This window comes from Sceloporus undulatus, chromosome 3 (genome assembly GCF_019175285.1).
Source record: "Sceloporus undulatus isolate JIND9_A2432 ecotype Alabama chromosome 3, SceUnd_v1.1, whole genome shotgun sequence".
Lineage (NCBI taxonomy): Eukaryota > Metazoa > Chordata > Lepidosauria > Squamata > Phrynosomatidae > Sceloporus > Sceloporus undulatus.
The window spans coordinates 269,228,228-269,251,515 of NC_056524.1; the positions used below are offsets into that span (position 1 = coordinate 269,228,228).

General features: G+C 42.1%; 1 protein-coding gene across 4 annotated transcripts in view; it reads right to left on the bottom strand.

Annotated features, from left to right (window-relative positions):
• The window catches only part of LOC121924985 (LIM domain containing preferred translocation partner in lipoma), a 318,874-nt gene that overhangs the window by 264,413 nt on the left and 31,173 nt on the right, over positions 1-23,288 (bottom strand). For all 4 annotated transcript variants that reach the window (XM_042456641.1, XM_042456643.1, XM_042456639.1 and 1 more), the window contains one exon: positions 3,865-3,992. The gene's annotated coding sequence lies outside the window, so the exon portion shown is untranslated. The remainder of the gene's footprint in view (positions 1-3,864; positions 3,993-23,288) is intronic.

The window sequence follows — 23,288 nt, forward strand, 5'->3', positions numbered from 1 at the left end:
TAATATTGCCCCAACCTGACAATGAAACCTTTAAGGTAATTACTCAAGAGGTACATGGCTGATGTCCATCATTATGTTAATTTGTCTTGTGAAGTTTGGGAAGATAATGAAGTTCAAGATTATCTTCAAATTGGAACTGAAATCAGGTAGGTTTCTAGCTGTTATTGAGCTACAAACCCCGTGAACCCTTCCTTATGTTGTGGACTGTTGAGGAATCCAGCAAAAACTGAAAGGCTGCATAACACTCACCCCCTAGTAGAAGTAACTCTTCCTAGTTACTTCTTAAAATTATTTTTCAAGAGCATTTTTAGTGGCATCTTGACTTGAATTTTTCACATTTTACTTCAAACTCTTCTCAGAGAAACATCCTCAAAATATAACAGACAATTTAGTGGGAAAATGCAACGCGCATGGCAATGAGTTACTTTTATGCAACACTTCACACTGGGCCCTTGGTATCCACTGGGGTTTAGTTCCAGGACCTCCGCACCCCGCCACCCCGTGGATGCCAAAATCCATGGATGCTCAAGTCCCATTAAATACAATGGCAGTGTAAAACGTTGTCCCTTTGATAAAATGGCAAAATCAAGGTTTGCTTTTTGAAATTTGTATTTTTAAAAATATTTTCAAGCCATGGATACTTGGATCCATGGATAAGGAACCTGTGAATAAGGAGGGCTGGCTATACCAAGAGACAGCCATAGGTTACTTCTCAAAAACGGTGCGGAAAAAATGAGGACAAAGAAACTACAGGTTGAATATCTGTTATTCAAAATGCTTAGGATGAGAAGTATTTTGGATTTTGGATTATTATCCCCTGCAGATAAGGGAGGGACTACTGTGATACTCAATGTACATTTACACATGCCTCAGTGTTTTATGCAACACTTCACACTGCATCCATGTCAGATGCACAATGCATGTCTGCAGCCACAATGGTTCCACATGGTTACTCCACTATCATCAGTTGGCGACAACTGCTGCACACTGTCCACAAAATTCACTCCCCCTTTGCAGTGCATTGTACGCTTGTGTATGTAACTCACAGGAGGCCAGCCTTTGCGTGTGTTTGTGTGTGTTTGCGTGTGTAACGAAACAGAGCAGGTCTTAGCAAATCTAGCTTAGAATACAGTTGTTAGAATCCTGGAGGTTCTGGGAGCTGTAGTCCTAAAAGAGACAATTTCTATACTCAGACTAATAAAGAATGGGGGGAATGTGCCAACTGACAAAATATGTGACTTTGCAGGGCCGTTTCCTCCTGGCCCTGAGCTTAACTACCAAACGTTTAGCCAGAAGGTATTGTGGCCCCTGGGTGTCATAACTTCCCCCACCCCAAGTCCAAAGTGATATGTCCATCAGCTACTCTCTCTCTTGCCATAAACATCTGGATCCAAAAGCAATCCATGTTCCATTTCCTGCCAAAGGAATTCATAGAGAACTTTGTCAATATGCTCCTCCTTTGGTGGAACCATTCCCTAGATGGGAAGCCATCAGATTTTTCTTTCCCTTATGAAGTAGGTTGATATATTTCAACAACAGTGAAATCTTTATAACTCCCTTTCATGTCTATTTTCCCCCCTTCCTTAGAGGGACAGGAGACAGATAATAACCGCAGTTTCATCTTGGGTAGATGCTTCCAAGATTTGAGGACTTGAAATCTAAAGAATGCACAGTCTTGCCATTCTCAACAGGAATGAGCTGCCAAAGATGAAATTGTGCTGTTTTCCTTCAAGCAAGAAATTTATCAGTTCTGTAGGCAACAAGCAAGAGCCTCGGGCTTTGGCCATATATGGCCAGGAATCACTCCAAAACTGACCTTTTGATGTACTCCAGGGCTTGGGGCTTAGCCCAAAGGCAAAGAGACTCCGGGGGCGGGCTACAGCACAGAAAAGGGAAGCTAGACGAATGAGCCATGGATCTGCAACTAGGATACAATTAAGAAGCTCACTGCTCCCTTGGAATGCATTGCTGCTTTTGCAAGGGCCATTTCACCCCCACACAACTATAGTCATGTCATTCCATTTTAGCTGCTATTACTCCATCCCACTGATGTCCCTATGAATATGGGTTCATTGCCCCAGTGTGAATAAAGTCAATGTCCACATGGGAGAAAGAAGAATTTTGAGCTTGCTCTAGCTGCAGCAAAAAGGTGTCAGTGGTCCCATGCCTCGAATTTGTAGTTCAGGAAGGGTATTTAGAAGTCTGAGTCAGAGAGCTTTTCTAATGCCTTCCCAAAATACAAACCCCAGGAATCCACAGGATGCAGTCGTGGCAGTTAAAGTAGAATTGTAGTGCTATAAGCGCATTGTATGGAAGGACCCCAACACCCTCCTAGGAAAGGAACTGATGATGGTTTACATACCCACCCTCATACCAAACTGGCAAGGCTTAACCTGAAGCCAAAACAGGCCAGAACTTCTTGGAGAGACCTAGGTTTCATGAAAAAAGCTGTGCTTTGCAGTCCACACTCATCTCTTCATATTGACAAGGGAGAAGACTTGAAACCCACATTGGGGTGTGTGCATGTCTGGCATGTTATCAGTCAGCACACACACACACACACACACACACACACACAAGCAAAGCTCAAGTTAGGGATAGAGGGAAGATTTGCCTTTATATGTGCCCAAAATAGGCTTCCTGGAACTCAGAAAACCCTGAAAGGGTTTTTTTTCACAGGCAAAAAAGAAACTTGTGCTCACCCCAACATCAGTGCTGTCTGTTTCCACAATGCACAGCGACTTCCAGTAAAAGAAGAAGAGAAAGAAGAGGCAAAGGAAGAGGAAGCAGAAGATGAGGATGATGAGGATGAGGATATTTATTTATATCACACTTTTTCCCAATTTGGGGCTCAAGGTAGTGTGAAGCATATAAGGCAAACTTGGGCTACATTTACAGAGCAGAATTAATGCAGTTTGACACTGCTGTCACTGCCATGGCTTACTGTTATAGATTTCTGGGATTTGTAACTTTGTGAGGTATTTCACCTTCTTTGTCAGAGAGCTCTAGTTCCCTGCCAAACTACAAATCCCAGGATTCCACAGGATGGAGCCATGGCAGTTAAAGCTGTGTCAAATTGCATCATTTCTGGAGTGTAGCAGCAAGTTAAAAACTCACAGAATGCAAAATTTTAAAAAAAGCAAGCCAACCTTCCTAAAATTAAAACCGGTTAAAAAGCAGAAACCCTTAAAGCCACCACAACAGCAACAAGAACAAAGTCTAGCCTGTTATACAGTGCCTTGTTATTGCTGTTCATAGAGTCAAAGAGTTGGAAGGGACCCCAAGAGCCATCCAGTTCAACCCTATTCTGCCATGCAGGAAGACATAATCCAAGCATTTCCGACTGATGGCCACCCAGCCTCTGTTTAAAAACCTGTATGCTTCAAGTCATTTCCAACTTATGGCAACCCCAAGGCGAACCTATGATGGGGTTTTCTTGGCAAGATTTGTTCAGATGAGGTTTGCCATTGCCAATATCTAAGGCTGAGTGAGTGTGACTTGCCCAAGTTCATCCAGTGGGTTTCATGGCTGAGCTCAGATTCAAACCCTGGTCTTCAGAGTCATCATCTGACACTCAAACCACTACACACCATGCTTCCCCTAGAAGAAATAAATTTTCAAAGGTCTACAGGGATTTTTACATTCTTGTAGGAAGATAGCAAGGAGGGTGTTAATCTAGCCAGTCTGTGATGTATGTACATATGCATTAATAAATGTATTTTTTTTTATCCTGCCTTTCTCTTGGCATGGGACTCAGTGTAAGTCAAGGTGAAGAAGCATGGACAATCAGAGACATGCTTCTTCTGAAATCAAAGAGGGGACACGGGTGGAGGCAAAGACATACTAACAAGAGAGTTTACATACCAGTTCTCTCTCTGGAACAGTCTGACCTCCTAGCAAGTCCGTGAGCAAAGACATGCACTTGGGTGACTCACGGGCTTCCTTTCCTCTTTATTTGCTTGACTTGCAAAGTTGAGATTTCTTCCACAGCCCTGTAAAAAAGAAGAAATCATGAGTATGTAGGGACTCTGCCCTGTCAACAAAAACCACAGAGATCCAGTAGACTGAATAGTAGAAAATAATTTCACACACTCACAATTACTTTTTGGAGTAAATTCCCCAATTCCTCCCACCATCTCTAAAGTATGCAATGGCTGGGTGACTCGGAGTGCAGCAGTTAAAAAAAGTAACTTTTCCAAGGCCTGACCACATCCTTGTTTCTGTGGCACAAAATTCCTTTTGTGAAAGCACGTGAAAGAAAAGGAAAGGGATAGAATATATGTTTTAAAAAAGGAACAGAGAACAGTTGAAAGTATTCTGCACAATGATACAATGCAAAACAGGGAAGGATTCCATGGTTGGGATCAAGAACTGCTATTAAAATATAGAATCTGTTTGTAAAGAGATGGGACCAAAGTAAAAAGCACACAAACCAGAAAGTTGACAAATGACCCTAGCACAACCAACCACCAACTCTTAAACCATCAAGAAATTTGAAAACATACCACTAACCACGATACCTTCCTTGCGAGAAAGGAAAGACTTGTTCTCCTCCCGGTTTGGTCATTACAGGTTGAGTCTCCCTTATCCAAAATGCTTGGAACCAGAAGTGTTTCTGGTTCTCTTTCAGGATTTTGGAATATTTACATATATATAATGAGAGATCTTGGAGATGGGACCCAAGTCTAAACATGAAATTCATTTCCTAGACACCTCATACAGACAGCCTGAAGGTAATTTTATACATATTTTAAAAATAAAATTGTGCATGAACAATCAGAAAGCAAAGGGGTTGCTAGCTCAGCCACTCATGTGGACAATTTTGGATCTTGAAATATCTTGGAATTTGGAATATCAGATAAAGGAGACTCAACCTAGGGCAGAAAAATGAAATGCACAGATACTGGATGGGTGACACCTGGCTGAACGAGAGTTTTATGTGTGAAAGGGATCTAGGAGTCCCAGTAGACCACAAGTTGAACATGAGTCAACAGTGCGATGTGGCAGCTAACAAGACCAATGTGATTTTAGGCTGCATCAATAGAAATATGTCTAGATCAAAGGAAGTAATAGTAACATTCTATTCTGCTCTGGACAGGCCCCACCTGCAATATTGTGTCCAGTTCTGGGCACAATTTAAAAAGGATGTTGAGAAAAGGAGGGCGACTAAAATGGTGAAGGGTCTGGAAACCATGTCCTATGAGGAACGACTTAGGGAGCTGGGGATGTTTGTTACGAGCTCAACCACAGCACTTGCTCAGCAATGCAGCAATTGTGCCAGATAGGATGCCATCAAGAAGAGAAGAGACACTTGGCTTCTAACTGACCCTTCATGTGCAAATCCTCTTCACAGAGGAAGGGACAGAGATTAGGAGAAGTAGATAGGAAAAATAGCTTGGTAACTCCAAGTGGTCCAATCTTGGTTGGAGCCCATTGCTCCCTTGGAGCTGTCCATGGTACTGCCCTGCCATGTGTGATACCCACTACAATCAATCACAGTACATCCCCATCCCCATCACACACAAAGGTAGAGGTATGCCAAAATAAATAAATAAATAAATAAATAAATAAATAAATAAATAAATACCTAACACACACATGTCACTGCATCTGAAAAGCAGCACAGCATTGCCTTTGAATCTCTGGTAGATTATGTTTCTACTTCGCTCAATAACCAAGTACAATGGGACCTTGGTATCCACTGAGGTTTGGTTCCAGGACTCCTCATGGATACCAAAATCCATGGATGCACAAGTCTCATTAAATTTAAATTTAAATTAATTGGCATTGAAAAATGATGTCCCTTGTATAAAATGGAAAAGCCAACATTGCATTTTGGAATTTGTACCTTACAAAATATTTTTATACATTTTAGGAATGTTTTCAAACCATGGATGCTTCAATCCATGGATAAAAAATCCGTGGATATGGAGGGCCAGCTGTGTACTGAGGCCACAGCCAAAAACAGAAGAAGGTTAAGAATTGGAACAGCAGTGATGAAAGAACATCCTCATTTATAAAGGCATATCACTGAATACTAACATCAGGATCATCCACACCATAGTATTTCCAATTTCTCTTCATGGTTGTGAAAGCTGACAGGAACAGAATCAACTCATTTGAAATGTGGTGCTGGAGAAGAGTTCTGCAGATAACATAGACTGCCAAAGGAACAAATAAATAGGTCCAAAAGCCAGCATGGTATAGTGGTTTGCATGTTGGACTACGACTCTGGAGACTAGAGTTCAGCCATGCAAACCCACTGGGTGAACCTGGGCAAGCGACACTCTCTCAGCCTCAGAGGATGGCAATGACAAATCCTCTCTAAAGAAATTTGCCAAGAAAACCCCACGATAGGTTCACTTTAGGGTTGCCATAGGTTGGAAACAACTTAAAGGCACACAAAAAGAACAACAACAGGATGGACAAGAGTTCTGCAAATACCATGGACTGCTAGAAAGACATATAAATAGGTCCTAGAGCAAATCAAGCCTGAATTTGCCTTCCTTACGACACCAAAAGGACCGAACACAGACTATCATACTTGGGCATATCAAGACACAACATGACTCATTACAAAAAATTATTTGTTGTGCTTGTTGTTTTGTGTCTTCAAGTAATTTCTGACTTATGGTGACCCTAAAGCAAACCTATTACGAGGTTTTCTGAGATGAAGAGTGTGGGACTTGCCCAAGGTCATCAAGTAGGTTTCCATGATCAAGTGGAGATTTGAACCCTGGTCTCCAGAGTCCAATGCTATGCCATGTTAGCTCCTTAGAAAAGAAGCCATTCCACTAGATGAAATTCAGTATGAAAAGAAGGAATATGTTACAGAGGGACAGCATCATTCAAGGACCAAAGTGTTGTTGCTGTTGTTTATGCAGAGGGTGGGAAGTTCAGCCCTCCTAAGTTGAGTAAGGCCATGTGTGTGTCCCATAGATATCAGATAGTTCATAGAATCAAAGAGACAGAACGGACCCCAGGGCTATCTAGATCACTCACCAGCCAGTGAAGAAACCCACTGAGAAGCAGCCACCTAACATCCAGCAAAGGCGAATGCACCACCTTCCAAAGAATGAGGAGAGTGAAGCAATTCACAGCCTTGGCCTTCTGCAGAAAGATTTACATAGCTCCTTCTCATAACAAACTGGCAAGACTAAACCTGAGCTAAAACAGACCAGAAGTTCATGGAGAGACCACTGTTTCATGAAAAAGTTCAGCCCGGAAGTCCACATTCATCCCTTTTCAAATCATCATCATCTCTTTTCTATCAAGGTCTTGGGGTACTTCCACACTTGATAATGATAACACTGTGATACCGCTTTAATTGCCATAGCTACATCCTAGGGAAACCTTGGGTTTTACATTTTGGTGAGATATTAGAGGAGCTTTCTGGTTCAGAAGTCTAAATATCCTTTCCTGAACTACAAATCCCAACATTCTAAAGCACAGAAAAATAGCAGACACTGCCGCTATTATAGTTGTGTAGGGTGAGATGGCCCTTGCAAAGCTCCCATGCATTTCAAGAGAAATCCCTCTCACTTTTGTATTCTATCCTTGTTGCACATACTACACCCCTGTTACCCCATATATCAAGAGTAGACAGCAACACACAGCAACTCACCAGTGTGTTCCCCATAGTTACAAGATGGGACCTTTTTTCTTCCAGAAGTGAAGCTCTAAAATATGTTACCCCTTCCCTCTCCCTCTCACTTACTGTCAGCAAAACACAAAGATGAATAACATCTGGACTCTCTTTATTGCTCACACACTCAGGCCCATGAGGTCTTTCTCCCCATCCATCACAGGAGACACAAATGCAAGGGAAAAGCCACAGGCAGCCCTGTTTGATTTTGCCATTGGAAAAACAACAGAGAGCTTTCTGAAGATCAAACCTTACCAGCACATCCAAGAGAACTTGTGCTGTTTTAAATTTGTCGGTATCTGCCTGGAGTCCTAACACTGGTAGAAAAGTGAGATATAAGTTATATGATGATGATGATGATGATCATGATCATGATCATGATGATCATGATGATCATGATGCACCATAATGACCTGGCTAGAGACTGTTTTTCCTGGAGGCATCTGAACCAGTGGGACAATCCTGTTCCTTTCTGGTCTCTCAGAGTCCTAGTCCAGCACTAAAACCACTACACTATGCTGGTTTATACATTTGTTACTCCTTGTCCAAGATGGACACTAAGTTTAGTACTTGGATGGAAGACCACCAACAAATGCCAGGTGCTGTGGGCTCTGGCTTCAGAGAAAAGAACTGGCAAGAAACCTCTGAGGATTCCTTGCCTGAGAAAACCCAATGTCCACCTTGGACAAGGAGTAGTCAATTTACAAACCAGGATGGTTTAGTGGTTCGAGTGCTGGACCAGCAGTTAAGAGAGACAGCATGGTGTATTGTTATCATCATCATCATCATCATCATCATCATCATCATCATCATCATCGTTTTATTTACTTGTATCTCACTTTTCTCCCAGTATAGGGACTCAAGGCAGCTACTGACAAATCTAAAACAGTACAAGTTAAAAATAGAAAAGCATTAAAAAGTATCAGTATAAAATAATTAAATAATTTAAATTGACAAAATACCCCTGCGGATTCCTTGCATAAGAAAAGCCAATGAAATTCATGGGGTTATCATAAGTCAACTTGAAGACACATACAGCTACACACTCACAACTGTGGTCAGGACTTCATGGATAAGGCTTAAAGACATCACCAAGGGCCATCTCTTGGTCTCAGTGTTTTGGTCCAGAAATCTCAGAGCCCAGATTGATCCTGGAAATGCTAGGTGTGGATATAATTTTTTCACTAAATACATCCATAAAAATGAACAGGGAGAAGCCATTACTCTCTCATAGTACGTGAACCCAGTGGCAAAGTACCTGCTGAATGGTGGGGATGTCAGGGCAAATAAAGGGAAGAACATTTTCCTCTAGCACTGCATTGCCAAACTGTGGAACTCAATGCCATGAGATGGCGGGATGGGTGCCCATTTGTATGGCTTTAAAGCAGGCTAGAGGAATTAATGGAGAATTAATCGTCTGGGGTCTGTGCATCCTTCCTTCATTTCCTTCTCTCCAGCCTAAAACATACCCAACTTCTTCACGTTGAAGTCAGGTGAAATGACTTTCCTCTCTCTACAGGATCTCCTAGAAAAGTTACTCCGAGAAAAGTTGGAAAAGTTACCCCTGTTTTGGACTATGATTGAATCTGCCATGCATTAACGCTGCAGAGCCTGTGTTGGAATAAACAAGCCAATTAAGGTCTGGGAGTATTTTTGTGAAGCACCCGTCACCTGCTTCGCATGTGAAGGAGACATTTTGAGCTTTCTCTGCATGGGGCATCACATTTTCTCGATGCCCAGTTTGTACTTGTTGGGAGTGGAAACCTGGGCCGAAGGGGAGAGGTCAGCTCTTAGTCATCTTGCATTCTCATACTGGGGAAGGTTTCGCTTGCAAAAAGAAACTCCCTGACCTGGATGCACTCAGTGCCGCATTTTTCACACTTCACCACTTGACTTAATTTTTTTTTTTTTACCTGTCGGAAGTCAACACAGCTAATCCATCCCCCATTCCCGTCCCCTGGGTATGCCTTGCTTTCAATGTGAGAAATGTTCTGTGGTCATAGACTAGTACAAGATGTCCCGGTACATCTGACACTGACGGGGAGAATGGGAAGTGAGGAGGCACATTTGGTCAGTCGACTCAATTTGACCAAGTTAGGGAAAGTCTGTTTTGGGGGACAACTAGCGGAGGGCAAAAAGAGAGGCCCTGAAACCTCTCACCAGTCCCCCTCAACCTCAAACCCCTCCAATTTTGTTTTTAAAAAGGTTGTTTTCATTTTAAAAAAAGTCACAGAAACCCCTCTCAGACAGTGGTGTCAGTAGACAGGTGCAGGAAGTGCGCACCGCACCAGGTGACACCCTAAGGATGGGTGACACCACTGCTCCTCCAACACCTACTTTTGGACAAAAATGGGCTGTGGTGTTTGCATGCATCCCTTTAAAATGCTGAAGAGATGGGGTGAGTGGGATGAGGCTCACTGGGTGGAGAAAGGAGAGGTCCCAGGATTTTGTTTTCTTTTTAATTAATTTTAATTAATTTTTAAAAATATTTATTCTTTTTACATTTTCTTTAAAAAATTCACCTTGCACCACATTTTCACTTCAGCCACATAAATAGAGTGGCACTATTACTTCCCTTGATCTAGAGACTATACTTTTATTGATGCAACCTAAAATCGCATTGGCCTTTTTAGCTGCCGCATCACATTGTTGACTCATGTTCAACTTGTGGTCTACTGGGACTCCTAGGTCCCTTTCACACGTAAAACTCTCGTTCAGCCAGGTGTCCTCCATCCTATATCTATGCATTTCGTTTTCCTGCCCTAAGTGCAGTACCTTACATTTTTCTGTGTTGAATATCATTTTGTTAGCTTTGGCCCAGTTTTCCAGTTTTGTCATCTTGGCTTCCAGGGAGATTTCTGATTGCCATCAGAGATCTCCTCAAAATTGTGATAGGAGGGTATGCCATGACCTTCTGTTGCCATTTTGGGAAGCAGTTTGGCACCCCTTTAAGTGCTGTAGCTCCTTTGTATGGAATTCTCCTGGGATTTCTAGTTTTGCAAGGTCTTTAGCCTTCTCTGCCAAAGAGTGCTGGTGCCTCAACAAACTACAAATCTCAAGATACTACAGGATGGACCCATGACAATTCACGTCCTGTCAAACTGCATTATTTCTACAATGTAGATGCACTCTTGGAGACTGCCACCCACTTTTTCCAGCTTAGTTTCCTGCCCCTAGGCCTTGATTTTTATTACTGTTATTTCTATTAACATATTCATTCATAATAAATTATAAACATAGTATGCATTTAGAATGAATAATAAGTTGTATATCCTGACTTTACCCCATAACTGGGACTCTGCTTAGCGTTCTATCTGGAAACATTACATTTATAGACTATAAACCCAGTAGTCTTCCAGCCTATCAGGCCCATGGACATCCTGGTTGGGGGATAATTGTAGCTGTAGTCCAAAAAAAGAATAATTGGGGTTTTCCCCCCAGCTTCCAGTTTTTGCACTGCCCCATTCCTCTAGGAACCAATGCAGACAGACAAATGTTTTTCTTGAAAAGTCTGCCTAGAAGGAGAGGATCCCTAATAAGCTATACTTGCTAGGATTGAGGACTGGCTCTCCCACTTGGGCTATTTATCCTGTTTGTTCTCTTTACCGGTCTTTTGTAAGAGATAAGCCTACAAACTGCACCAGCCTGCACAGCATCTGAAGGCAAGGAATTCACACAGGACAGGCAGATATAGTTAATTTCCCAGAGTAACATAGGCAGCATCGATCACAAATCCTCTGCTTTTTCTTGCTTTATCCTTGCTTGATAGGCCAGACGACCATTCTTTTGCTCTTTGCTGAAAATCCTTTTAAATACTTGAAAACTGTCAGCACATCCGTCCTTAATCACCTTTTTTTCCAAAGTAAAAGATACCCAGTATTTTCAAACTATCATTGGAGCCTTCCCATCTCCCTACAGATATCGCAGAGGTTCAAGAAGATATTTTTAATACACACACACACACCACAAAATCTCTCCTCTCCTCTGTCCTCCAGCTAGCATAGCCAGAGATGTAGACAGCAGTAAAGAGAAATACTTCTGAACTATGCATTCCTACACTGCATGCAATGGAGGATGGTTGCTTCCATATCCGCAGAGCTCTGGATCCACTCTGGATTGTAGCCATGAACTTTAGAGGAGCTTCCCAAGGTGCTGAACTCTTTCCAAAATTGTTTGTTTGTTCATCGTATATGCTGCCTTTCTCCCAAATTGGACCCAAGACAGCTCACAAAACATGCTTGAAAACCACAAGCATAAAACAGTACAATTTTAAAACACAAAGTACCACATAACTATAGTGAATCCAAGTGCAAAATCCTTAAGAAATACCAAATTAGAAATATAAAATCATTTTTAAAAAAAATACCAAAGCAACGCCCCAGTGAAACGCCTCCCTGGGCACAGTTATGTCTGGAAAGCCTGCTTGAAAAGAAAAGTGCTTTGACTGCAAGCAAAAAGAAAGCAGGGAAGGGACCAGCCAAGCTTCCTGCAGGAGAGAGTTCCAGAGGTTGGGAGCAACCACTGAGAAGGTTCTCTCTCCCGTCCTCACCAAGCAAGGCTGTGATGGTGGCAGGACTGAAAGAAAGCCTTCCCCTCATGATCTTACCATTCTTGCAGGTTCATGTCAGGAGATACAGTCTTTCAGATAGTCTGGACCTAAGCCAGGATTCAGCACTTCTAAAATAAGGTTCAGCACCTCCAAAATAGTAGACTTGGTGTATGGTGTAGTGGTTTGAAGGTTGGAGTGTGATGCTGGAGACCAAGATGCTATTCCCAGCTCGGCCATGAAACCCATTGGGTAACTTGAGGCAAGTCACATGCTCTCAGCCTCTGGAAACGGCAATGGCAAACCTCCTCTGATCAAACCTTGCCAATAAAACCCCATGATAGGTATATGCCTTAGGTTTGCTACAAGTCAACAACAACAATAAAAACCTCCAAAATAGGTTCAGCTCCTTGGCTACTTCATTTGAAATTCAGAATAATCTCCAGAGTGGATTCATTTCTCCACCAACCTGGTAGCCATGGGGCACAACCACACACTTTAGCAAAGGACTATGTGGGTCTCCCCCTTTTAAAAAACACTCCCTCGCAAGGTATCAATTGTCTTTTTGGCTGCCCACAATACCCTTCGCACTATCCTCCAGATTCCAGCACCACATCTGCCATAACTCCAAAGCCAATTACTAATCAATATTCACATCCACTTTAGTTACTGCTCATATTGCTGTGTAATTGCTTTAGCTGTAGTTCTGCCTGCTTCTAATGGGGGGAGGGGGTGCTAGCTAGCTGGTGCTTGGGAATGATTGCAGTCATGGTTTGGAATGCACTGTTTAATTAACTGGAGACATCTGTGAAGCTTGTCCAAGGTCAGGTTGGCTTCTCAGGCCTAGCTGGCCTGGGAAGCAAGGGGGAGGAATTGGGGGATTGGCTACAGGAAAAAAGGGTGGGTGCTGTGTGCTTTTAACTTAGGGTTTGAGGCTTGGCTGTTAGATTTCGCTGAAAAGTTTGTCTAGCCACATCTGCCTGTATTTTCAATAAAACTTCACTGCTTTCAAGCAAGTTGCTGTTGTGGATTTCTGGTGGAGGTTGCTGGGTCTTACAACATCTCACATAAGTTGATTTTCTTCTCATCCACTTTCTTCACTGTCTAGCTCTCTGCACATGGTGATGGGGAATACAATGGCTTGGGTGTTTCTAACTTAGGTGCAGTCTTTAGGATATTTTCTAGTTTGCGGTTCATAGGGTTGCTGTACATCAAAGCCAATTTGAAGACAATTAATAACATCAAAGTATTCTTGCTGTACAATACAGCACTTCTGGGAGGGGAAGTGGGAGGGGAAGTTTAGCAAATCTGGATAGGCCCAGCCCAAGGAAGGAGTTTATTGCTTGGGCAACTAAGCTGGCTTACCTCTTCCAGCTTCAATTCTGGATTTGAGATGCCCTTGGATGTTATCATCCCTAAATCGCCACCGATCTAGGCAGGATGCTGCCACCCGGATGCATCCTGGGTCGAAGCCTCGCTCAGCCAGCACTTTTTCAAAGCCAAAGTGGTGGTTGAACGAGGCTTCTGACTTCAAAAATTGGTCGACTGAGCAAGGCTTTGACCCGGGATGTGGCATCCCACTTAGATAGGTGGCGATTTAGGTATAATAACATCTGGAGGCATTTCGGATCTGGAATTGAAGCTTATTTGCCCAAGCAATAAAGTCCAAAGTCTGGAGCGTTGGAGATGGCCCCTGGACTTTCCACAGGTGCTCACCCATGATTTACGTGAAATTGACTAAAGCCCAAATACTATGTTTTGCTCAGCGGTTCTCCTTGGATGCTGTAAAAAAACTACAGCATTTGTATTAGGAGGAGAGCAGATTAATTCTCCCCACCGCACATCATCACCACCACAAGACTAAGACCCATCCTTCCTCGTTGCACCATACTAAAATGTTCCTGCCAGAGATTTGCAGTTCTTAACACTTTTGTTAAATCTATGCGATTCATAATGAAAAACTGCTGGCAACTCCATTAGTCTCTTGGGCTCTACAGATCAGGACCCAGTGGGAGACAGGAAGCAAATTGGTAATAGGTGCAATTTTCCTCTTTTTATCTGAGATAATTGCCGTGGCAAAGCAAGGCCCCTCCTTGAGCCTGGCAATTAGCGGAAATAACCAAATCAACGCTACTCAGTTATTAGCCGAGGGTTGCAGGGAGGCAGAGGACTGAACAAGAGGAACTAGGAAAACAAATCCACAGCTCCCCTTTGCTCCACCTACAAATTCTGGCTGCCAAAATCACAGGCAGTGAAAGGAAAGGAGAAGGCAGGGCAAATGGAGAGAGATTGTTCGTTTCAGCTGCAGCTACATCCTGGGCAACTTGGTTTCCTCTATACTTTCCCTCTATGATGATATTAACCAACTGTAGAAAGTCAAAAATGTTATTCAGATAGAATACCCAATGTAAATATTCAGAGTATAGGAGAGGAAGACTTATTTTTTAACATGTTTATGTTTTATGTACTGTATGATTTGCTTGTATGAATTTAAGTTGTAGATTTATGTATGTTTTAAGTTTAAAAATTTTAATAATAAAAATGTCCAGCCACAATGCTCTTGCCATGATAAGGACCACACCTTTCACCCAAATACCTCACCTTTCTTCCAGCAACTTCACAAGAACTATCCCATTGCTTATACAGACACCCCTGAAAGGTGACCATCTGATCTCTCTTTAAAAGCTTCCTAAGAAGGAAACTCCACCGTCCTCCAAGGGAGTCCATATCCACTCTCAAAAAGCTCTGACCATGAGAGAGTTCACTGTTATGGTTAATCAGAATCTGCTTGTTGGAAATGGAAAAGAGAAAATGTAGACATGGAATCATAGATTGGAAGAGACCCCAAGGGTCATCCAGTGGAACCCCACTCTGCCATGCAGAAGGACACCATCAAAGCACTCCTGACAAATGACCATCCAGCCTGTTTGAACCTCCAAAGAAAGAGACTGCACCACCCTCTGAGGCAGCAGGTTTCACGATCAAACAACCCTTACAACCAGGAAGTTCTTTGTAATGTTTAGATGGAATCACTGTTCATGTAGTTTACCTCCACTGCACCATATCCTGGTCTCTGCAGCAGTAGAAAACACACTTGCTCCATCCTCAATTGGACATCCCTTCAAATATTTCAATGTGGCTCTCATGTTCCCTCCCTCCTTAACCTTTTCTTCTCCAGTCTAAACATACCCAGCTCCCTAAGCTGCTCCTCAGAGGGCTTGGTGGTTTCCAAATTTTTCACCAGTTTAGTCACCCTCCTCTGGACATCATACAGCCATCATTAAATATCTGAAAGGAATATCATGTAGAACAGGGGTAGGCAACTTTTTTGAGCCGGGGGCCGGGTTGCTGTCCCTCAGACAACTGGGGGGGCCGAAGCCAAAAAACAAATAATTAAATAATTTCTTTAAATAAATAAATAAATAAATAAACCGGGACAAATGTAGGACAAAATTTTCAAATGGAGGACACTTTTTTTAAAAATGGAGGACACGCGAAAAAATTTGCTGATTTTTTAAAAAATGTTAATATAAATGCATGTTTCTGAGGCTTCTATAGACAATTTCCCCCCTTGCCCCCCCTTGCCCGCCTCCTCCTGATAGGCCAAAGGCCCCACACCCTCATGCGAGAGGCCAAAGGCTCCGGCGGCATTCGGCGGCAGGGCCGGGCTGGGGCCGGTCCCAAGGCCTTGCTGGGCTGCATCCGGCCCGCGGGCCGTAGGTTGCCTACCCCTGATGTAGAAGATGGACCTGGCTTATTTTTTGCTCGTGCAAAGACTAGAACAAAAAACAGTACATTCAAATTACAAGAAAAGAGATTCCACCTAAACTTTAGGAATAATCTACTTACTTTATAAGAGCTGTTTGACAGTGGAAAAGACTTCCCTGGAGGGTGGCCAACTCACGTTCTTTGGAGATCTTTAAATAGAGTTTGGATGGGCATCTTTCAGGATTACTTTAGTTGTGGGTTCCTGCATGGCAGCAGATTGAACCAAATGACAATTTCAAGTCTAAGGTTTTATCCAGTTGTTAAAAACATACATAGTAATCAGAAATACGACGGCACTGACAATCCTGCCTTTGGTATTCAATGCTATATCTTTATACTTGAGGATCATGCCCAGTTCCTTCATCATAGCTGCCTTTCCAGGTTTTAGCCTTCAACTGATTTCTTGATTACCGTCTCCATCTTTTTTTGTGAGTGAGCCAAAAAGAAGTGTGATCAACATGAGATTTCTTGTCTCCAAAATCTGAACAAGGCTTTTGATTGCAGGATGTTTTGGAGATCTCATTCATAGGGTTGCCATGATTTATAAGTTGAAGCTGACAATGGCAATTAACAACAACAGCAAGTACAAGAACATGTCTTCTCATGATATGTCCAAGATATGATCACACAAACCACACATTAGGCTGAATTGTATTGCTAATTCCAAATAGAGGGGAAACCAACTGAATCAACTGGGTTTACCAATGTATTGACTCTCATTCAACAACTTATTCAATAAATGTTTTATAATTCAGATAAACCAACAGGATTTGAGTCATTTTATTTCTAGATGCCCTTCCAAGCTCAGACTTATTTCACCTTCTGTATTTTCTAAATCATGTTTCCACCAAGTCAGGAAACCTATCATCCACATCATTTCTTTTTCTTTTTTCCTGTTTCATTTTTTGTTAACTAAATGCTTACTGTGTGAAATCACCCCTTTTATTCAGTATGGGGTATTGCATCGTACCATATCATCTACAGTAAAATAATATACGAATGGTAGGGGTTGGAAAAACAGTTTAGAGGCCCTATGTTTGCCCCCTCTCCAACCTTACCTTTCCCACTCTTGGTTCAGTGCATGAATCAGAAACTATTCATAGCCAAACTGCTGGTCAGGGTTTTTTTTTTTGGGGGGGGGGGGGGGTTTTTTAAAAAAGGGTTTTGGTTTAAAAGGGGGGGGGTTGCATTGATATGTAGGACCACACCAATATAGGCCTAAATCAGAAAATTAAGTAGCAACAACAGATGTTATGACCGCTAGCGTACTGTTAGTGTGATTTGCCATGTTGATTCCTATTTGCTATGTCTTTTTTACATATTATATTATTATGAGTTGTTATTTTATCGTTTTTGCAGCTTTTGATTTTAGATTGTACGCCACAGACAGATTTTTATGTGTACAGTATCTTGGTTGATGACTATGTAAAACGCTGTGTAAACTTATGGTGCTATGTAAATAAACTATAATAATAATAATAATAATAATAATAATAATAATTTAAACAATCATTGTTTTTTAAAAAGTGCTCTTTTAAAGCAAATTGTTTTGGTTGAGCTTAGGTTAATTGAAGGGTGTGTTTCTGAATGGCATTTCTTGTACTATAAAATGAGACGATGAAAAAGAAGCAGCGGATCCTAACAATGGACAGCTGCCAATAAACTATTAAACTTGAAGCATTTACATTCAAACACTCTTGTTCCAGTAAGAGGATTACAAAATAAAAATAGCCAGACATGTTTTATTAAAAAAATGAATAATCAATTTAAAGGTTTGTTCCCCCCCCCCCCAAATCATTTGGTTTAAACCGTAGTTTAAAGTAACCTGGTTTAAACCAGCCAACCCTGACACTAGTCAAACACGATTGGTTCAATTGAACCCACTTGCTAAACTACAAATCAGCCACTGAGGGGCGCTGTCACCCTTATTGACAGTGATTCCCTCCCACACTCTCTGGGAGAAAAGAAGCCACGTTCTCTGCCCCACAGAGGTTGCAATGCTGCAAGCAACTCCTTGGCAAGATACGCCAGGATTCTCTAAGGAGATTCGGATTTCATGGGCACTATCATAGATCTGGATTAGCAAATACGCCCAAGGGGAGTCTTTGATCTAGTTACCAGGTTCCGTCCCTACTCCCGCCCCGCCCCGTCATCGCATTTACAGCCATGTAATTATGACACAATGTACAAAATGATCTAGGCCAGCAGAGACCTGTAAACCATTTTATTTATGAAGCATACAAGGAAAGCCTGAAGACCCTGGAGACTTGTGCAGAGAAGCAGCCCCTATAGACATGGAGCCTGTACACTTCATCTCCATTTTAAGTCAACGGATACGCATTCCTCCTCCGGTGCATGCTGATAAACTTTACAAGAGTTTCCCCCAGACGCAGACCTAACATGCTATTAATGAACTTTAATGCACCAAATAATATGTGGAATGCTGAAAGGACCCAGGGATATTTCGCCTGGAGGGGGGAAAAGGGAAGATTATAGGTTGGCCTGATTAGCCAGTCTCCAAATATCCAAAGGGGCTACCATGAAGAAGATGGAGCAGAGCCGTCCTCTGTTGCTCCAAGTCCCACAGGACTAGAAACAAAGGACTGACATCTCCAGGGAGCTTGGATTTTGGCAAAACTTTAGGACACGCTTCCATCGGTAAGAACTGTTCAGTACTGGAATGGGTGGTTTTCCTCCAGAGGTGGTACAGATGGTTTGGCAGAGACTAGGAGGCCACCTACTTGAAAGGCAGTGGCCAGAAATTGGGAAGTTACTTGTAAAAAGTCATTGGCTCTTGTTATTCGTTTGGAAGCATTGGGGAAATAATTAGCCTGAGAAGTTGGGAAAGGAAATTGTTCTGATACTTAAGTTGTTGTTGTTGTTGTTGTTGTTGTGTGTCTTCAAGTCATTTCTGACTTATGGCAACCCTAAGTCAAACCTATCCTAGGGTTTTCTTGGCAAGATTTATTCAGAGGAGGTTTACCATTTCCTTCCTCTAAGAAAAATAATGGAAATTATGAAAAATGACAAATTAACTAATTTAATTAGAAGGAACACATTGGAGGTCTTCTTAGATACTTGGAGAGCTTTTATTTGTTGTTGTTGTGTGCCTTCATTTCTGACTTATGGCCACCCTAAGGCAAACATATCGTGGAGTTTTCTTGGCAAGGATTTGTTCAGAGATGGTTTGCCATTCCCTGAGGCTAAGAATGTATGACTTGCCCAAGATCACCCAGTGAGTTTCATGGCCAAGTGGGAATCGAACCCTGATCTCCAGAGCCATAGTCCAGCACTCAAAGCATTATGCTACACTGGCTCGCTTCTGGTACTTAACTACACTGCTTTTCAACTGCTTTTCAATATCAGTACTGTATTTTTAAGAGGGGAAGTGAATTTCAGATCAGTAGCAGAATGATATAAAACAGGGACAGGTGACACAATATAGACAATACAACAGGTTCCCTATAACCAATTGGTCTGGTCACAAACTAGTTATAGGTGACTTCTTTATTGTAACTCATCACTTCCAAGTTCTGGCTACAGTAGCAAAAATTCCAGCACCAAGCCGGGGAATTCAAGTAGATGACTTCCAAGCTCCCTTTCAGCTCTAAAATCTTTGATTCTGTGGTGTTAATGCCCCCAATATTATGTCAAAGGGTTAGTAAACATGTAAGAATGCCTCAAGCCTTGCACATTTTTCACTGTCTCCCAAACAATGGCATTACCTAATCAGTCCAATATTTGCAGATAGGTGATCTTTGCAATTGCTCTTCCTTGCCCAGGGCATAAATAAACTCACAGCATTCATTCATTCCTTCTCATTCAAAGCTCTCTCTTGCTCTCTCCCCATTGCAAACCTAACATCAGCTAACTGGCTTAACTGCCACCATGTTGGAATAATGCATTGCTTGCTTCACAAGGCAGAAAACTGCAGATAACTGTCAATTTCCCCATTTTAAAACTTCAATCCAGAAGATTCTTGGTTCCATAGTACTTTAGGGCACTCCATGCAATAGATGTCAAAGGCATTGTAAGCATACCCTCCAACATTTCACAGATGAAAACTGGGACACATGTGGCCAAACAACGTAAAAGTGTGGTCAGGATGGCAAAAGTTATGCAAGAGGAAGAAAAGGCAAGCTAGGAAAGGCTGCAGCAGTTTGCTTTTGCCTGAGGCTTCCTCTGCTCTCCTTTTGCACTTTTAACTCAGTTTCCTGCAACTGAAATAAGCTGAGGACAAAGGGAGAAAGCAAAAGGAGAAAAGAGAAACTGGAACTAGTGTATCCTTGAGTCTGAGCTGTGAAATCCTGATATCACCTGCTGTCAACTTAGGAGGGTACCCTGGGCCTTCTCATCTATCTGTGGTTCCCCAATTGTGAAATTATTAATACGATTGAGTCTCCCTTACCTGAAATGTTTGGGACCAGCATTTTGGATTTGTAAAAAAAAATATTTTCATATACATAATGAAATATCTTGGAGATGGGAACCAAGTCCAAACAGGAAATTTATTCATGTTTTGTATACACATTGCCTGAAGGTAATTTTATACCATATTTTAATAAATCTGTGCATAAAACAAAGTTTGCGTACACTGACCCATCCAAAGCAAAGGTGTCACTATACCTTGGCCACCCATGAAAACGTTTTTGCATTTTTGAATATTTCGAATTGCTGGACAAGATTCAATCTGCCTTAAATTTGTTGTTGTTGTTGATGATGATGATGATTAAAATATTTCTGCCCCACCTTCTGAGATTTGAGGTCAGAATACAATTAAAACAATATAAATAATCTAAAACTATTCCAGGTTAAAAAAAACTTCCTAATATTGTTATTGTAACTGTTTTTCCCCCCAGCCCTTGGATTCAAGGCTTACAAAGATTAAACCAGACATAGGTCAAGATCCTACATGAATCCATAGCTCTGTCAAACACTGGAACAGGCTTGCCAATAGAGGAAGTGGGGAGGCAATTCAGACCCTAAAGCAGCAGTTGGCCTCAGCTCAGTCTGGAATGAGAAATGAGAACACACTCTCAAATGGAGAGCATGGACCCTTTCCTTCCCCCAGGAGCCCAGAGCAGCTGGAGTCTTCATGGTCTGAATCATCCACATCCTCCTTCCCTCTTCAAAGAAAATAGCCTCTGTACCCCATCCACCTGGAAACAGATTGGTTTCCAACCGGCAAAAGGGTCAGGCAAGGCTTCATTCTATTATTCTATTTGTTCAATTTGTATGCAGTAAATATTGTATGCAGAGCAGGATTAGACTCAGTAGAAGAAGAAGAAGGAATGACGATAGGAGGAAGAATCAACATCAACAATCTAAGATATGCAGATGACACCATAATACTAACAGAAGACATCACAGCCTTGGAATAATTATTGAGGAAGGTCAAAGACGAAAGTGCAAAGGCAGGCTTAAACAAAACTAATGGCCGCAGAAGAAATACGTAAATTGAACCTAGACAATGAAGAAACTGAAATAGTTAGAGAGTTCCCATACCTAGCATCAAACACTGATTGGAATGGTGACTTCAGTCAAGAAATAAGAAGACTAGGAATGAGGCAGGCAGCTATGAATGAAATAGACAAGATTCTAAACAGTAAAGATATACATCTAAGCATGAAAGTTAGAATTATCCAACCCATCGTATTCTCCATCACTGTGTATCAATGTGAGCACTGGACAGTGAAGAAAGCAGATAGGAAGAAAATAAATTCAGTTGAGGTGTGTACTGGAAAAGAGTGCTGATAACACCATGAATGGTCAAAAAGACAAACAAATGGTCCCTGAACAGATCAAGCCTGAAATCTCCTTGGAAGCCAAGATGATTAAGTTGAGGCTTTTGTATTTTGGCCACATGAAGAGGAAAAATGAAGCATCAGAAAAGGCAATGATGCTAGGAAAGGTGGAGGGCAGCAGAAAATGAGGAAGACTACTTGGTAGGTTGATGGACTCAGGGGCTCGACAGGCCAGCAGTTTATGTCGGCCTGCATACGCAATAGGGCTGAGCGTTCACATGCTCCAAGCCCTTCTTTCTCCATGGGGGTGCCATTATGGTGCATGCCTGTCCTGATGGTGCGTGCCATGATGACGTCCCGTGTGTGCAGCACCCAAACAGCACTGGATATTGGACTATGGCTCTGGAGACTAGGGTTCAAATCCCAGATTGGCCATGGAAAACCATTGGGTGACCCTGGAGAAGTTACATTCAGCCTTAGAGGATGGCAATGATTAGCCCCCTCTGAAGAAACTTGCCAAGAAAACCCCATGATAGGGCCTTAGGTTCACCATAAGTTAGAAATGGTTTGAAGGCACACAACAACAACAACAACAGGAGAGGTAAGAAGCAACACCTGTTAAAATTCCCTCTTCTGTACAACCATTAAAAGTACCAGATCCCTCCCCAGTTTTCACTTTGGCATCCCTAGGCTGCAGTCCATTTAAAAAGTGAATTACTGCTTCTGGAGTCTCCAAAATAGGCAATTCACTTTCCTCACCTTCAACCTCCTCCTCCTCCCTCTTCTTTTGTTTTTCTTTTTTCTCATTCTCAGAAAAAAGGGCAACATCTGAGGCTGGAGATACCAAAGGTCACACACACACACACACACAAAAACCAGCCACGGAGACTTTGCCCATCTCTGCTGTTAACTACCTCCAGAAGAACAGGAAACCTGATGGTCTGGTTGCAATTGAGAACTCTGGCAAAAGAAGCAATGTTTTAATTCCTGAAGGCCTTTTGTGGGTGCTGTGATTTTATTGACTTAGCCAGTTGTAAAAAAGAAAACATCAGTGGGTAACACCGATGTTACCTACAGACTATTCCAAGAGTGGGGCTTTTGAAGAGAAACAGTCTGGGAAGGGCCTTCATCCCTTATTCTTTGCATCTAGTGCAGCTTCCAAGGGTCCAGGTGTCCACTCATGGAGCCCACTATGTGTCTCTCAAGCTCCAAATAGACAGGAAACCTATTCCAAAAGTTGCAAGAAGTCATGTTCCAGATTCATTTTTGGGTCCCGGGGGCAAGTGGATAAGGAGAAAGGACTTGTACACTGTTTTCCTGCAACAACTCCACTCCTGGGAGGCTTCTGGAGCAGAAAATTTTACGACCCATTTTTCACTTAGAATACTATGTCTTCTATGTGGACGACCAGTTAGGTGAAATTTAGGTGCCTATGGGCACAATGGTGGCACTGAAATAAAGAAGCTTTAGAAATGTTGGGTACCAGGGAATGTTTTTGGGGCAAGCCAGGCGAGTGTAAGAGGGACATGTTACACAACAGAACAGTGACATCAAACACAAAGAAGGTAGCAGAAAAGTTTTTAAC